Below are 14,342 nucleotides of genomic sequence, written 5' to 3'. Positions count from 1 at the left end.
CATATTCAATGTCAGAAATGATCCGTAAAGAAGATATATGGGAACATAGAGCTATGGATCAAGAGGAATTTTATGGTCTCAATGAATGTCAATAACCATTTTTTTTTTAATAAGAAGTCGACCTTCAGCACAAAGCCAAACATATCTACTGCAGCAATCTATTAATAAACCCTATAGAACTATAATTATACAGGTTTTCAGATTGTGGGAGCAAACAGTAGTGCTTAGGGGAACCCTGCATTTGATTTCAAGAACATTATAAAATCTGCAGAAAGCAGTAGTGCAGTCTGCAGAGTTTTAAACCATGTCCATCCTGCAATAAAAGCCATGAAATTCAGCACAATAGGACACACAGACATATGAAGGACAGTCTTATTTTAAACACTAATGCCACATGTTAATTTAATTCCTGCATGTAGGGCTGGGCAATATGTTGTGACTCAAGAAATATTTCTATTTTTGTGATATAGAAAATGACAGAATTGCCTATGACATATATCTGTTTTTTTTTTTTTTTTTACTTGTTCTTACAATCACACAGTACAAATCACATCATACAGAGTACAGTCAAACAGTGTCCTTCTTTACAATTTTAACATATTTCTGAGATATGTATTTTTACAGCTTATTTTGTATTAAAATACTCGTTTTAGGAATCTCTGCTTTTGCTTCTTCTCAGAACAGCATTAAAAGTATAGTTAGATGATCACTGAGTGAATCCTAAACCAGACCTTCCACTAAACAAGCCACAAAACAGAACTCACCCACACGTGCTGTCCCTTATAGGAGAAAAAGACTAAAGTGACACATACATATTGTGCAACTGTTTGTTAATAAATATGCTTGTGTGGTATTTTTCATCAGCAAATTTAACCCAGAGTTGTCTTTCTGGTAAGACTTTATTGAGTCAAAAAAAATAAAATCAAGATTAATATTGTATATCGCCAGTTTGAGAAAAAATATAAACATATGAGTTTTGGTTTATATGGCCCACCTGCAGGTCTCATTGGATGGACAATTTTAAAACTATTTAAAGAATATATTCAGTAATTGTATTTGCCCTACAGGGACACATTTAAATCTTTTTTTTTTTATATATATATATATATTTAGAACAGCGAGGCAATGTTTTCTTTTTTAATATAGAAGCTCTGCTCTTCCCTCCTTGAAAACTGCTTTCCAAACAGACAGGGGAAAAGCATACATCAAAGAAACAAGTGAATTGTTTTTAATCAGTGAGTGCGACGAAATTCAACGTTTACGTAACTCAGCAAGCCCGACGCCTGAGGCGTGTAAAATTGTGAGCCTCAAGTCTGTTCATGGGGGAATTGTCACTGTGTTAGTGGATTGTGTGCACTTTGTGTTTATAATGTACAGAACGGCTGCAGATACAGCCTGGCGTGCCAGTGTTAAAGATAGACACACACACACACACACACACACACACACATATATATATATATATATATATATGGGTTTGGGTTAGGGTTAGAATTAGGCTTTATCATAGTAGGAAAATTGAAGGTAGAAAAATATTGTACGTATACGTGTGAATATTTACGCCTGTAGGAGGCTTTCACGATTAGAATAATTTTTCACGACACCGGCACTTTCATAAAACACAAAAATTCATCCCCCTCACTTTTCACAAAAACAATCATTGTTGAAAATGTATTAGTCCAGGTAGATTGACTGAATAGTGATCAAGCCATTCACAGCCAGCCATTTGTTGCAGTTGCCATTCTGAGAAGGAAAAACAAAGAGTTAACAGCAATGAGTAACGTGTGAGTAAAGTGACCAGACATGAGTAACGGATGGCAAAAAATGGCCCAAAAGTGTCAGAAACATGGCAAGAAAAGTATGAAAAGTGACTAAATTGGGCCAAACAGTCAAAAGTGGCAAAATAATAGTGAAAAAGGACAAAAATGTGGGACAAAAAGAAGCAAAATGTAGGGAAAAAGGAAGCAAGTGTTATTTATTGAGACAAAGGTAGCTTATTTGGGTGAAAGTAGCAAAAGAAAATGGTTAAAAAATCAAGAAAAATTGGATATCATTGGTCAAAAAGAACTTCCAGAAATGAGGAAAAAGGGATATTTATTGGCAAAAGGAAGCTAAATTCTAAAAAAACTAAAAAATGTGACATTTTCTTTTGGAAAAGGGGCAAGAATTGGACAAAGGAAGTTGCAAAATGGCCAAAGAAAAAGGCCAAAAGGGATTTAAAAATATCCCCTTTTTGGGTTTTTCTGGAGTAATAATAATGAAAATTAAATCATAAAGAGCCACAGGTTTGGTAACAAATCTTTATCATGGTTTTATTAAATCAATTTAATAAACTAAATTGGGAGTCGACCCTTAGAACACCCTCACTTTTAAAATCACTACTCTGCTCCTGACAGTGGGGCAAAAAAAGGATTTGACAGCCACCAATTGTCTGTAATTTCCATCATAGGTATGTAGACACTTCAACTGTGAGACACAGAATGGAAGAAAAAAAATGTGTATCATTTTTAAATAATTTATTTTATAAATTAAAAATTTGTATTTGGCACCTGCAAATAGTCAAGAATTCTGGCTCTCACAGACCTGTTACTTCTTCTTTAATAAGCTCTTTTATCCTCCACTGTATTAATGGCACATGTTTGAACTTGTTATCTCTATAAAAACACCTGTCTACACCTTCAAACAGTCAGACTCCAACCTCTACCATGGCCAAGACCAGAGAGCTGTCTAATATATATATATATATCTGAGTGTGTGTGTGTGTGTGTTTGTGTTTTCTCTATCTCGCAAAGCTGAGACAGTGAGATTCATATTCGTGGACATGCTAGCCACAGATGGCTACATTTCAGAGTCCAAGCTTCAGCTGCAGTGACGTGATAGCAGAGGATCTTTCTACTGTACAACACAGAGTGAAGGTTTAAAAGCAATTACCAGCAGTCTTTAATGGGGCTGCAGTGTTTAATACATCAGCTTTTCCTAGTTTTATCCTCCACTTGAGGCTTAGTACGGAGTGGATTGCACTCTAGTGGTGTTTAATTTGTCCATCTTGACCAAATACACATGCAGTGTGTTGAAGATCTTTGCATGCAATGTACCAACAGGCCGTCTTTTATTATCAACATTATGATGCCTTTCACGTGAGAAGTTAAGCATGATTCCACATTAAAATCTTTATGACATCAGTTTAATTTACCAGCTCCCACGCATTAAACAAGAAGCATATGTTATGTCATAATTTTGTTAACACCCTAACAGCTTTAATTGTTCTGACATGAGTTAGCACCAAATAATCAGTGTGTCAGCATCTCACCGTAGATTTATGGACAGTCACGAATGCTGCCAAGATGAAATTAACTCTTTCTGTCTCCGGGGGAAACTTAAAAGAAGCCAGGATAAAACACTTTCACACACAGGGCCACAAACACTTTACACACACACACACACACACACACACACACACGCAGGTCTATATGCAGATGAGACTTGTCTGTTCCTTCTGGCTGTCTCTGTAGAGCTGTCACACTTGCTGCGTCTTTGAGCACCAGGAGGCCGAGGTTGACTTGAATTAAACTGAGAAGATGTTCTTTCCAGATCTGCCGAGGGCCACCGAGGCACGTCCGCCCCCAGAGAGAGCTCAGAGACACGAGAGGAGGGAGGGAGAGAGAAGGAATAGAAAGATGAGTAGGAAGACGGGAGGTTGAAGAGTTTAAATCAAATGAGATACGATACATGGTGGAAGTCCCTGTTACAGAGTAGGAGCAAAGACAAGGGGACGACTTCAAATCAAACACAAAGTATAAAATGCATGTGTGTGTGCAGGTGTGCGTGCGTGTGTGTGTGTGTTCCCAATGCTTTCAGAATACTAAGAAAAATGTTTGTTAATTCAAATCCCAACAAATACTGTAATTTGTCATGTACTGTAAGTTTAATGCTCTATACAGTTAATAATATGATATACAGTTAAATCAGTTATTAAATCATGTATGTAATCAATGAAAGTGAAAGAAATACACATTCATGTTGCAGTTCTTCAATTTCCAATATGAGGAAGGGAAATAAATTGCAGCCACAAACATTAGCGTAACAAATGAGAGCCGGGCCGGGGGCGGGGCTAATGACCGTGCCCTTTAAACCCAAATAATAGAGCTCATGATAACATCATTTTACAACATACACATGCCCGCAACAGCGGGGCTTACAAGCTTAGACACCACAGAGAGTGACTATGTCATTTTGAAGTCCATCAAACAGACATGAAGTACAACAAAACGAGAACAACAAAAACATTAGGATGGTCACTAATATTAAAACAACACAAATTAAAAGCAGTTCAGCACCACGGATAGTGACCACATCATTTTGACACCCACTTTAACCATTTCAACTCAGAGCCTGTATCAGTAGCTATAAAGTAAAACTGGCACAGCGGCCCACATGTTCACAAACACTATTTCAACATGAAGCACTATAGGACTACTCACCACTATTTGAAGAGCATATGACGATGCTCCTTATGTCCATTTTCTTTGCTCTCTCATTCTGTATGGACAATATGGCAAGTCCACTCAGTCTCTCCTGCCCCACTGTGCTCCTCAACTGGTTTTCAATGAGTTTTAACTTGGGGAATGAGCGGGACACGTGACTGACGTGCGCGCGCATAGTCTGTGCTGAAACCATGTTGTTTACATATGTGACGCTTGAAAAATGGCAATGAATGAACCGCTGTTAAGGCTCGTAAATAGTTCGTAGTATGTAGAAAGCTTGTCATCTGAAGACGCGGCCGCTTATCTAAGGAAACTCACTTTAAGTACAGGTGAACGACTGCAGGACACATGCAGCATTCCTGAAAACGAGTGGTCATATACGTGAGCTCCTGCCCTGAAGTTCAATGGCCAGATATTTATAAATATCTAATAGAAAAACCCAGTGTATAAACAAAAGAAAACCTAAAAGCATTAAGTATCTAAATGCTGTTCTCCTGTTACCAAAGGTTTCCGTGTATTTCTGCGTATTCTGATCAGTTTTAAAGGATGAGTTTACATGAAGTCTCCTCCTCCCTGTCCCACGTCTGCATATCAGTCCACTTACAGCTTTTGATGGTCCCTTTTTACTGGATCCAGACTGAGATAACGCTCCGTCCGCTCCCGTGAACCAACGCCTCAGCAGTTCTCCGGTTGTTTTGCACCGAGCCTGTGCGCGCACGCACAAAATGGGTCTTTATAACCCCTGTATAAATCTGCACGAGGGGTGATGTTAAACAGACTGTGCCCATACTCTAGGCGCCTCTGGGCACAAGTCACAAGATTGAAAAACACTGTCTTACCCCTTTTCTGTGTAAAAACATCTATTAGACTAAAATCTGTGAGTTGATGGTAATTTGTGTATTAAAGTGTGTTTAAGAAGCACATTCCATGTTTACACTACAGTATTTTATTGTGGAAGAACACATTAGTAGTGTAAGCAGATGCAATATACTTGATAGTGTGTTTTTTTTTTTTTTTTAAATACATCTTTAATAAGTAATTCATAGACTACAGTTAAACATGGACTGAGCAGTAAAAGGCATGTGAATTATTATAGAATGTTCCATCCTAACCTAAGCTGAACAACAGATTTAAAATAGGAAGTCATTTTCAGTATTTCACCTCTGGCCATTGTTATACAGACCAAGCACATTTTCTATTCTGTTCCAGCATTTTGTGCGTTTCCCTCACGCCGGATGATAAACATGCTGGAGATGAAGATTTTTGTAAGAGAAGAAACTGGAGCATGAATTATTGAATATGAATGTGGCTCCCCTAAAACAGCAACCAATGCCCCCCCCACGGATTTATCTTCCTACTTAGATTTCAACACGATAACGCAGGGTGATCTTGTTGTTCTTGATTACAAGGAAAAGCATTGCTCTTTCTGCCGCTCTACTTAATCCACTGTAATCTCTCTGCTGTATTTCTTCTGCCCTTTGTCACACCAGCTCTTTGTTCTTTAACGACACAAACCTGCTATTCAGCAATTCACCCGTCGGCATTTTTCTCGTTTCAATTTTGAAGCATTAGCAGCTTAATCATTTTCAGATTAATGATGCAATTCCAAGCATGACACACAATCGTTGTATGTGATTACTTTGCATGGAGGAATCCAGTTCAAGCATAGTAACGTGCACATTTTGTGGTTTTAGGAAAAAACCATTTAAATGCATCAATATTTGCTTGACTTTCCCCATCTACGCTGCGATTACATCAGATGCCCTTTGGCGATATTTTTGTAATATTCATTCTCACAAGTCAATCAAGCATACAAATGAAATGAAAGCTACAATGCTAATGCAGCTTGGCATTGAAACGCTTTGGAAATGAGATTTAATGAGTTAATCTTTTATCTCGTAACAGGGCTGTAAAATGAAGATCAAATGTGGAAGGAAACAGATTTTTCAGACACGTTTCATGCCGCTTTGTGAGGAAAGAAGTTTTCAATAATGTTATGCCGTGATGCAACCCTTTGCAATTTCATTGTTACAATAAGAAATGGCTGTTTGGGTGAGGGCCAACGTCTTTAATGCTAAAATTGAAAAAAATAACCTTATTTTGCAGTGTAGCCCATTAACGTGAAAGAGCACACGCCTCCGCAAAAGCCTCAAACATGACCTTTGCTGACAAGAATTGTACAATTAACAGAGGTGTAAAGAGTACTGATATATCCTGCTCAAGTATAAGTACAAGTACAAATAAGTTATACCTAAAATACGAGAAAAAAGTAGCTCAATTAAATAGTACTCAAAGTAAAAGTTACTAGTTACTTTCACCCCCCATGTTTATTTTTGGGAATAAATCTTGCCTCGGTTCCCTTGTTTATGGTAAACATCTCATGTATAAACTTATAAAGGACGAGACCAAATCTTGTCCTTGTCCTTTGAGCAAATCCTTATCCCGAAGTTACGGATCTACTGATTTAATTGAACTATTGCGGCAATTAGTGCATTGATTAACCCAACACGAAACTACCGTATTGTTCTCTTTTGGCTGTAAACAGAGGCTAACTCGTTTCAGCTGCCCACAACAATGGCGCCGAGCCAACATGGCCTGGCCAACGACGGTCTGTCTTCAACAAACTTACATGGTCAGTATTTCAAGAGGGAAGCCGCGCTCGGAGCAAGATACTGTCAAGTCCTGTATAATGGCCTGAGGAATCATTTAAAATGACTCATATGGGTCAAACTCTTTAGGTCACAAAGTCCACGGTGTGCCTTTAACTATTTCATTTTGAGGCGAAAAAAAAACACTTCAATCTCGTAGGCACACCGGGATTAATCCATCAACCAGGTGTAGTCACTGCAGTGCTATGATACTTCAGACTGAGCGCTCCTGTGAGATTAGATAACAGGACTGCACCCAGACTCAGCCAGGTCTCAGGGATTTGTGGATTTGATGCTAATGAAACCTGTACACACACGCACACACACACGCACACACACACACACACACACACACACACACACACACACACACACGCACACACACACACACACACACACACACTGCTTCCATGTGTAAATGTAAAATACTGCGTGTCCACAGACAATACATGATAATCCCATAGCAACCACAGACACATCAATACTGTCTTACTCTGCAGCTTCAACAAAGGCTTTCGGTAGCAGCAGTTCCACTCTGTGCGCTCCCATGCAGCGTAGCCCCTGTTTAAACTCTTTGTACACTGACACACAAAAGCGAGGAAGACACGATGGCACATTTTTAGGCTTTAAGAGAAATAGACAGATTTGTTTGTTAGAAAAGCTTTTTTTTCTTTTGCCTTTAGAAACAGGAACAATGTTAATAATGAAATTATTCCTTTCTCTCAGTTAACGTACTGACAGCAGACAGGAAATATGTAACATAGTGTACATGTAATTGATTTTGATTAAATAAATCAATGTCAGTTTTGGTAACATTTGACAAGATTGACTTTATATGATGTAAACATTGCACAGTTCCTAATAATGTAGTTTGATCTGTGAGGGAAATTAGGCAGGTTTCAAAATATTGTTATAAAGGAAATGTGAGGATTGTCTAAAGGTTTGTCTTTTTTTTTTTTTGGTTATTAAGTGAACATTTTTATCTCTAATGATTTACCCTAAACCAGAACAGTTTGCACATCCCAGTGCTAAGCACGTCCTGTCTGTGGTGCTTTATGATGTAATCCCAAAAGTCGCTGCAGGATACAAGAAACTCATTTTGTTGAGTTTCTTTCTATGTTGTGGAATTTGTACCAAGAAATAGAACGGTTTTTAGAGGGAGCAGTAACCTAACCAGTAACAGCATACATTTTTACCACTAAAACCAGTCAACCCAGCCATCTGAGTCCACAACATGTGATTTTGTAATCTAATCAGATCCAGATTTTTCTGCTGCTGTGAAATCAGAAACACTTTACAATAATGTATTAATTAATTAATGTTAGTTAAGGCACTATTAAAAATTTTATAATGTTGTGATAATCATTATAATGTATTAACTAACATACCAGTTAATGCATTAATAAGCAGGTAATTAATGCTTAGTAATTTAAATATCACTATGCATTAATACATGTTATATAATGTATTTAGCTATCCATATACAACACGTATTAACAGTTTAATAATGTTATAATAGTCATTATAATGTATTAACTAACATTAACTAACATACCAGTTAATGAATTAATAAGCAGGTAATTAATGCTTAGTAATTTAAATATTACTATGCATTAATAAATGTTCTATAATGTAATTAGCTATCCTTATATAACATTTATTATTAGTTTAATAATGTTAGAATCATCATTATAATGTCTTAACAAACATTAACTAACGTACCAGTTAATGCATTTATAAGCAGTTAATTACTGCTTAGTAATTTAAATATTACTATGCATTTATAAATGTAATATAATGTAATTAGTAATCTTTATGGATGCATCACTTATTACTATAATAGTAATAGTAATAATTTACTTACAGCATTAATTTGGAGTATGTCAATGTCATCTCCAGGTAGCCCTTACCTAATCTTAAGTCAGGTATTGCGTAACATTAATAACTTGACATAAACCTTAATAAAGGTATAGGAGCTCCTCATAAGCATTACCTACTTATAGTTAAGCATTAGTGAAATCTTTCTGGGCCCTCATTGTTACGTGTAACACATGTAACACATCTTATTAAATCTTTCATTAATGTTACATAAGGATAGCCAATTACAGTATATAACATGCTGCTTATAATTGCTTTAACTGGTATGTTAGTTAATGTAAGGTAATACATTATAATTATTATTCCAACATTAATAAACTGTTAACTCATGTTTAATAATGAATTAACAAATGTTAATTTAGAGACCCTTACCAGAAACACATCTCCACTGATATAAATATATAAATTGTGTTGAAACCCATGAGGCCCCTGCAGTGCGTGTGGTCCAATCAGCAGCTGCAACAACTGTGAGAAAAAGCCGTGTTGATGTTTCACACTTCATGTGTGGATGCACAGGTAAACCAGCAAAAAGGATGTTTGGAGGATTGAGAGGTATTCTGGTTTTTTAACACAAACGATAAAAGCTATGAGGGGGATAATGAACTGTAACATTAGGATTTTCTGAGCCCAGGCTTCATAAGAACACAGTATGTAGCTCAGACACAGACAAGTGGCTGGTGTCTAAGTATATGCGGCCCCCAAAACAAATCCCCAAAAATTGTATTTGAAGAAGTTGGAAGGAATGTATAGCCCAACATAATACACAAAATATCTCCCAAAACACGCAAATCGACAGCAAAATGCACAAAGTACGCAAAGAATTCCCGAAATTCACAAAATGACTAATAAAACACAAAATGACAGCAAAGACAGACACAACAACCACTTAAACAAACAAAATGACTATGAAAACACACAAAAAAAAAACAATACATTACAGAATATTTCCAAAGACACACAAAATGTCAACAAAATTACACAAAATGACAAATACAGAAAACAGCAACAAAAATACAAAAAATGAGGGCAAAAATGCACAAATCAACAACATAAATGCAAAAAATTACTGGAAAAATATACAAAATTGCAAGAAACAAAAACACACATAATGACTTCAAAAACACACACTCCCGTGTATTAATGCTCAGATCATTATTCTAAATGCTGACATAAATGTTGATAATGTGGCCCTCGGATCAGATACAATCACACTTTTGTGGCCCCCGCTGTGATGGAGGTATGTGCACTTAATTCTGCAAACACATTCAAAACTAAACATTTGTTCAGAAAGATGCCAAACAGCTGATTCTAAATGTATTTGTTCTGCCTTGACTCGGGGCTGCATTAGAGAAGAATTAGCAAAGGATGCTAATCAATTGTGAACGGATAAAGATTATTTTGTGACAGTAAACGGTTCCAGCGTTAGCATTACAAGCAAAGCCGTGTTAACCGATAGCCACAGCTGAATGATCAAAGGAAAGGGAGATTTCAGATGAAGAGAAAGCCCATCCAAAATAATACAGTGGTTTGTTCTGAAAGGAAGACATTGCACTATTTGTCGAACTAGTGTTTACACATGACTGGTATAGCTTTCCTGGAAAAAGCGTTATCGTATATAAGATGTTTGTTCTGTGCAAACACATTTGTGTCAAGACTTTTAGGATTAAAAACTGAGGACACAGACAATGTGATTACAAAGAGGCTGATCTCTCTCTCTGTGCATGTCTCAAATAAAACGGATAAATTCAGTTGGGAATCTCTGGGGCACTGCAGGTTCTAGGATTAACTGCATAATTCAAGGAAACCTGGAACAATTCTCCATAATAATTGAGAGATAAAGCATCGTACTCAGCCACTGACCTTTCCCCTCGCCTAATGGGTATACTTGTCTATGCTTTAAGGTCAAAGAGCCAAAGGGGTCAATCAATCAAATCCATATAATGATGTGTCATCTGCATGAGGCCACCAAAAGGCATCCATTTTAAATCCACCTGTGTTGCGAAGGCTGAATAGAAATCACACTAAATCAAAGTTAGACTGAGATGTTACTTAGATGTCGGAGGTATTGATTCAAAGAGAAACCACAGTTACAACTGTGTCTTATCATGTATGGTGGTATGCAATCATATGGCTTTGAATTGCAGTCATTTTGAGAGGAAGTAAATAGCGCCTAAACTGTGCAATCAGCAGACATAAAGCAGCACAAAAGAAACACAGACTGAAAAACAGTCTGTGTTTCTAACCTCTGATTGTAGCTTAGCATCGTCTCTATCCTTCCCAATAACTTTGTTATTGTCCAACCATCCATTACTCAGAACTCTAGCTGTATGGCTTAATTGGAGCCATTTCCACATGTAATGTAGCGGGCCCCAGGGGCTCATTAAAGCTTCTGGGCCGACCTAGCACAGGTGTTCTGCAGCCAGCCACTCATCAGGGTGCTACGGCTAGTGACAGACACAGCAATGTTTCCTTCATCCCAGAAGATATTGATCACCATTAGAAGGAAGAAAAGTCCCCCTCACTAAGATGCGCTTACTTGTGTGTCTTCTATCATGAGGTACTGTATGCTATACTCGGCCTGGGAGACACAACCCTCCTGTGTCAAACGTGTAATCTGCATTTGGTAAAGAAATATAAGAATTCAAGGGGTTTAGGCAGTGGTACAGCCAAAAAGAATCATTTAATTCAATGACTTTATACACACCACTGGGTAATACCAATTGGTATTTGTGGTCTATATACTGTACCTAATGCAGGAATACAGTAGTGCCATTTAAAGGCTTGGTCCCACTCTTCAAGTACATCACCTAATAAAAAAAAACAAAGCACATCTTCTAATAAAATGTTTATTCAAGCTAAATATACACACAAGAGGGCAAAAGCAAAATCTGCAGACTCAGAACAGTTTGTTTGCACGTACAAGGAATTTTTTTTTTTTTGGTGTTTTGTTGGCTTGATAATAAATCACAATATCAATATATTGAACAATCTTAATTTACAATCATGTGACCCAACATGAAATATTCTTTTGTCAACGTTAGATCGATAAATTTGGAACTCCGAGTTTTTGGCAGAGATGGCAAAAGTAGTAGTCTAAAAAATTACTCTGGTAAGTGTAAAAGTATTGAAGTTGATCCCATGCTTGAGTAAAAGTTAAATAGTACATGCTATTAAATGTACTTAAGTAAAAAAAAGTAAAACAAATGTCCTTTCAATAAAAAGACAGGGGTTTTAAACCAGCAAATGACATAACTGTTTTTTTTCTTTTTTTAAGAACTTGAAGAAAACTGGTTGATGGAAACAAGTTAAATTTGTTACCTTTGAACACCTGGAGAATTTAGCACTCACAATGAATACAATTTGTAATTAAAATGTGTCAGGAAAAAAAAAAAAAGTACAAATGTTCGATAAAACCCAGAGCAGCTTTGAGTTTCTATGAACTGGTACATGGCTCCTCCAGCTTCGCGATTGTTGGTTTGCGTCTTTATACGGTGTGACGTCATCTTAGAAGGTCTTAAAAGTAACAAGCTCATTTTGAAAATGTAAGTAGCAGACAGTACAGATGTTTGTTTTAAAAAGTAGGGAGTAAAAGTAAAAAGTCACTAAAAAAAAAATAAAAATAAATAAATAAATGCTCAAGTAAAGTAGATACCAGGAAAAAAAAACTACTTAAATAAAGTAACAAAGTATTTGTTACTTGTCACCTTTGGTTTTTGACCATGTGTGTTTAACGTCATGCATTAGCGAAGTGGTTTTCAATATTTTGTCAGCCATTTTACACCCAAAGCTTTTAGACGGGTCCAGCAGCACACCATTACTGCACACTGCGACCCACTGACATGAATCTAATGATTCACCCTATGAATAAAACAGGCACTGCTGATAAACTATCTCTAATAAATTGTATTTTAAAAATGCAATATCAGATATTTGGACTGACAGTGTAAAACTGGACTCGTTTTATGGCACACAATGATCTCTCACTACACACTGATGGCCAATGGCACAGTGGCTGAAAAACAGTGTTTGCATTAGGTAACTCCACCACTTATTATTGAAAGTAGTCAGTATTGTCACTAGTACATAATGTATCATTTTTATGCAGTATATTTTATTGTTAGGTTGTTACATATTTAACTTTTCCAAAAATATGTACATTTTGTGTCCCACATTATATCTCATCTTATTTCATCAAGAATGTTAGGGTTACAAGCTGTAGGTCGACTGAATTACCAATTGATTTGGTAACTGTATAGCTTTGAAGATGCGCGGGTTGTTGTTAATGTTGTCTTTATCTCAGCAAAGTCTTTGTTCTCCTGAGTCCCCGACACCCCGGTAATGTTGCACCAGCAGGCGCGCAGACACTGTGTCGACACTGTTGGTGTCACTTCTCTGTGCCCTCGGATGCTTTTTAAACACATTGCAGAACAGAAGCAAAGTAGGAGGACAAACAGTAGGTGATTAGCAATGATTTGTGTGACGATTAAAGAGGCTCAATCATGGAAATTTAGGGGGAAAAATGTCAAAAGTGCTTTCTTGGCTGATGCTGAAAGCCCTCGCTGACTTGTCTTGTCTTGACAAGCCTTTTATTAGGCAGGCATTTAAGATCATTACTATTTGACATTTACAACATGTCTTTAAATGTCACTGCTTTTATAGTGGTCTGAGGACATGCTGAAATGTTTTATTATTAACATTGAGAACCATTATTATACACAAATGTAATAGTTATGCTTACAAAACATACCTTTATACGTGATACAAGGTACAGTAGCTACCACGTATTTACTGCTGCATTGGCTTGTTAAAATACAGTGCATTATATGTTTTCAGTAGGATGACATTATATTGAAAATTAAATAAAGATAATGGCTCGTTACTGAATTAATGAAATGAGACTTCAGCAAATGGCATTCCCCCAGGGGATTTTATTTTACCTACAGATTTGAAGCTAATGACAGTTCGCCACATAGAGGGCCTCTCTGACTTTAATCATCTACTCAAAATACAATATGTATAGCGATATGTTTAGTGCCAACCTCATTTTGCCTGTCAAATAAATCATGTTTATGCAATTTATTTAACAAATGTAGGATTGTGCTGAGACGCACAATGTCAGTGCATTTTTACATGTATCTGGATTATACATCTTCGCACTCTGCACTTTAAGACATAGTTATTATTATTACTTTTTTTTTTTTTTATCTCTGTCAATTACAGAGATGTTTAATTGTCCCTACAGAGCTTTTTGTCTGTAACCTGAGGCTTCTGCTGTCCAGATTAGTAATTTTTCTTTCCATGTGGCCCTGATTGTATCTAAACCTAATGAGTG

At 36.8% G+C, this 14,342-nt stretch overlaps 1 protein-coding gene across 5 annotated transcripts in view; it reads left to right on the top strand.

Moving 5' to 3' along the window:
* Positions 1-14,342, top strand: part of b3gat1a (beta-1,3-glucuronyltransferase 1 (glucuronosyltransferase P) a) — a 106,949-nt gene that overhangs the window by 62,497 nt on the left and 30,110 nt on the right. The window lies entirely within an intron of this gene.

Source organism: Gouania willdenowi, chromosome 13, assembly GCF_900634775.1.
Source record: "Gouania willdenowi chromosome 13, fGouWil2.1, whole genome shotgun sequence".
Lineage (NCBI taxonomy): Eukaryota > Metazoa > Chordata > Actinopteri > Blenniiformes > Gobiesocidae > Gouania > Gouania willdenowi.
This window is presented reverse-complemented; position numbering and strand designations above follow the sequence as displayed.